Below are 4875 nucleotides of genomic sequence, written 5' to 3'. Positions count from 1 at the left end.
GAATCTCGTTATGTTACAAATTTGAGATGGGTAGTAGAGGCCGTTCACGGTATTCTCGGGAAAAAATATAAACTTCTCCACCAGTAGTTGGATAACAAGCTTCTACCAAAAGCTGGTGCATATTGTAGAATCGCTTGTTTTATCAACAACCGTTTTGGAAACGTTTGAACAGCGATAAAGATGAAGATGGATTGCAAGACATAATTATTGAAAGAATGCTGAAATGTAATCAAGATGAAAATACTTTGGCATCAGAAGTTGCGACAGCCAGATGGTCTAGACGATCTACTACTATGACTAAACTAATGTCAAATGAAATAACTGACTTTCCGGAGATGACTGAACGGGATCTTAAGATTTTTTTTCAGGTACCTATCAAATAGGTCAAGCCGTCTGTTATCTGGCTGAATTAATGGATAATAATCAAAATATCAATTTGGAGTATGTTAGTTGAAACCAAATATTATAACGGGGTTTCTGCTCAGCTTCGCCTGGACAGGAACAGTTATATAATATCTAAATCGCGGGAAATAAATTAGGTTGCTCTCCAGGGCGGCACGGTGCTCCTGCACCGGGTGTCCTGGGTCCAGCAGCTCAGTTGCCTCCTTTTCGGTCAGAAAGCTTGGCCCGCGGAGAGTGTCGTAGGCTACGCGTGAAGATGCACGACGGCCAAAGAGAGAGATTCTGGCGTGTATAGTCGCATACACAGTCGTAATTCAGGGAACGGGGAGTCGGCGGACAATAAGCACTCGAATATAATTAAAAGTAGAGGCGTATAAATTTTAATTAGCAACAAAGGAATACATAGTATCGAAACGCGTCGATATAAACAATGTTAATCGCAACGCAACAACTCGCAATAGTTTGACGGTGAAGCGAACGGAACTGCACACGCGCTACGCGGTTAAGGTCGCGCAAGCACTCGCTCTGTTGTGAGCTGTGCACAATGGCGACAGCGAACCGGCGCGCACCGTTCGAACGAGGAAGCGACAGCGCTTAACCTCGTCGAAGCAAGTAACAGCGAAATCGCCTCGTAGGAGCCGGGTGTTCGCGAATGGCAAACCGCACTTATTCGTCTCAGATACGACGAATATATAAAAGCGACAGCACGTTCGCGGAGAGAGAGGAATTGCCGGTACCAACCGTGGCCGCGGCGCAACGTGTACAAAGAAAAGGCGAGCGTAAACGCGCGGCTTAGTTAACGCAAAAAGGGAGAGAGCGGTATAGAGAGAGAAGCCAGGTACTAGATCTGGTACTTACAGTATAGCCGCTTGTACGCCTACTCTAACCCGCAAACCGAGGGCACACGATAGCGGGCTCGCTTCTGCTGCGTCTTCGCTTCCGCTGGTCGGCTGACTCGCAATAACGCCTCTCTTCTTTTGTATGCAGCGTACGTAGGCGCGTGTAAGGCTGGATGTCCGCGGTAGGCCTCGGCTCGCCAGAAGGAAGTCGAAGAATGCTCCTGACGACTCGCGCGAGGAACGTTAACTCGTCGATCGTCGAAAACGGACTATATCAATTTTCGAAACTCTCTCTCTCTCTTCGCAAGGAAGCGTCTCTCCGCGAGGTCCGCGCCGCGAGTCGATATCGATTATCGTACGCAAGTCGCGTCGCTTACCAGTTCGCTGACGTCCGTAATGCTGTAACTATTCAAACAATATGGTAATTTATAATGACTATTAAATATATTAGTTACTGGCTTCTTGGGGAGAGAGAGACATAACGAATATACGAACGATTCGTTATAATATTATTAAAGTATTAGTAAGATCCAGGCATATAAATAGTAAGACCTATAAGTGCTACGTTGAATACAAGCCTAATTCAATCGGCTATAGCGGTATTCTACGACACGCATGCGACTGTGCGAACGGATTACGAACTGTAGGCTATTGCTCACATATCGCAGCAGTTATATACTATCTCAGTAATCCTAGATATCAATTGAAAATAATTAGACCAGCAAAAATTCTTTCTGATTTGTTTTCCGCCATAGATATTGATCCAGTTATAAATGAAGATAGTGATGAAGCTTAAGAATAATATTGTAATTAAAATTGATAATGTTAAAGTTCTTGTAAATTTTAATTGATATGGATTTATCACATTTACATTGACAATACATTTCATGAACAAATTGAATGCACATATTTATATTTTTTATATACATTATTCTGATTTCTACTATAATTATATACTTACTTACTCAAGGATAATATTTCATTATAATAATTAATAATTTCAAAATTATACGGAGTTTTTCTGTACTTGAACTTGGCTGAATAGGCTCTTTGCAGTTCCAGGGAAGTAATATTTGACTTTATGAATTTTTAGGAGTTGGAAAATTTTTCTAAACTACTTTTTGGTATTCTTGCATACAGAAAAAGAGTCCTGGAGTATTTTTAGGTGTTTTAGTACCTAGTGAAGTATCTAATTTTGAGGTTATGTGCTAAATGCTACATGGGAAAAACGTGGAAAATAATGGTTTTTTCAGTTTTTGAGCATGTTCCGGTCAAAACATGATAATTTGAATAAATGCATTCGAAAGTACGGGAAAAAATACATAAAAAATGATTATGTAGATATTAGCCAAATATAACCTTCATAACCTAAAAAATCATTGAAAATTTTAATAATTTTTTCTGACTTCGATTTTTATCCAAATAATCTGAAAAAAAATCGGGCTCTTTTGTAGTAAAAAATTTAATATCCATAAATTTTTTCAGAATGTTTGGAGCAAACAGTAAAGCAGGAGAAATTATTTTTACAAAAACCAGTTTTTTACGATTGTGGCACTCTATTACCACCTAGGGGTCTAACAATTTAAGTGAGAGAGCCTCCAAATATGCTCTTTCGAATGACGGATCCCCGATAACGATTCATTCTTAAGCAATTTTAACATTGTTAACCCGCTATAGCCTTTACACCTTCTAGTACAAATTTCATTTTCTTAACTTCTCCCCCCGTCTGACATACATAAATGCATATATGTATATTTATTAATGAGCGAAAACAAGGATAAGCGACTTACACGCAGCCAGTCGAAAACCTCGAGTGTTAGCTGGACAATTAGTAAAGTTGGCGGAGGTCTAAGGCGATCAACCGAGCCACTCCCTGATTTAAATAATATTCAAGACAGTCCTGCTTTAGATCCAGATTTTAATTCCAACAGAGCTTTGCGTCAAGTCGACACTACGTCCACTTCACATATCTTAAGCGACCCTATTCCAATTACTGATTTACCGATCCCTTCTATTAATTACAACAAAATGCCGCCAAAGATTGATAATAAAAGCGAAGCAGAGATAAACGCCGAAACCAAAGCATTACCGGGACATGTAGTATCGTTAAATGATGCACTAAGTGTAGTGCCTACATTTGACAGAAGACCAAGCCAGTGGACGTAATTTGTAGAAAGATGCAAAGAGGTATTAAGCATAATACCGCCAAACATAGAAAAAAATTTAACCAAACGTTTGAGATCGAAATGAGAAGGAGAAGCACGTGCTACAGTAGTAGGACTAACATTTTCTAGTGTAGATGAATTATTAAACCATTTAGCTGACATATTCAGTCCTATTCAAACACTAAATCAATTATTAGGTGAATTAGGCAATGAGTTCCAAAGGAATGAGGAAAAGGTATTAACTTTTGGAAATAGGTTACGACTGTTAAGAAGTAAAATTATTGAAGCCAAAAAGAAAGAAGAGAATCTAGAGTCTTTAATGCCTACACAAAAACAAATAATTAAGCAAAACATATTTGAATGCTTTAGAAGAGGACTAAAGCCTGAAATCCGGCTAAATTTATCTAATGACACCACCATCCTAAATGCGTTAAAGAATGCCATAAAAGTCGAAAAAGACCTAGAATTACAATCAACGTTGCGAGTACGAGCCTCTAATAATTCCCGTTCTTTAAGATCGATAATCCTCTGTCAAAATTGCAATAAAGAAGGCCATAATGCCCTAAATTGCAACAGTATATCTAGAGAAAGTAATAATAAACAATGTAATTTCTGCCAAAAGGTCGGTTACGAAGAAAATTCATGCTTCTCCAAGTTAAGGAATAATACTACAAAAATTTAAGCAACAACCATGATATAGAGTTATTTGCCAAATTTGTCGTAAGTCAGGCCATTCAGCAAAAGAATGTTATAATAGTAATAGTGTTACTCCAAACACTAATTGTTTTTATTGCAAGCAACCAGGCCATTATATCGCTAATTGTTCAAAAAGACAACCCTATCGCCATCAGTTTCAGGGAAACGGGCAGCAGTCCTCTCATCAGAGCGCGATGCAGAGGACCAATTCGAATCAAGCGCATCAATTACAAGAGGCAGAGGTATCGCTCAGTCTTATACCGTAACAAATTAACCAAAAATTTCAGCTAAAGTCCCAATAATTAATGCAAACTTCTTAGGTGATATCAAATTTCAAATTATGATTGATACAGGCTCAGAAGCTAATATAATGAAAATAGGAATGATTCAAAGTTACACAGAACATATAAATAGTACTAGATGCAAACAGTTAAAAGGAATAGGCTCAGAGGTCTTTATCACATTAGGAATAATTACACTATCGATATTTGGTTTACCGACGGAATTTCAATTAGTACCAGATGATTTTCCAATACCTTGTGAAGTAGTTTTAGGGGTTACATATTTTTCAGAAAGCAATTCTGTAATAAATTTCACAACATGACAATTTATTGTAGGAGATCATGTTATACGATTTCAAGAAAATAATGTACAATGTAGTAATTTTTATTATTTACATAGCACAGAAGGAATAGAAGAAGTTAGTATCAATGCAATACAAAAGGTTTCTCCAAAGGTCAAAGTTGTTAATCCATCAGCTAGGACCAAAGAAT

The sequence above is a fragment of the Phymastichus coffea genome, unplaced genomic scaffold (assembly GCF_024137745.1).
Source record: "Phymastichus coffea isolate CEN01 unplaced genomic scaffold, Cenicafe_Pcof_1.1 PCOF00014, whole genome shotgun sequence".
NCBI lineage: Eukaryota > Metazoa > Arthropoda > Insecta > Hymenoptera > Eulophidae > Phymastichus > Phymastichus coffea.
Note: the sequence above shows the minus strand (reverse complement) of the source record.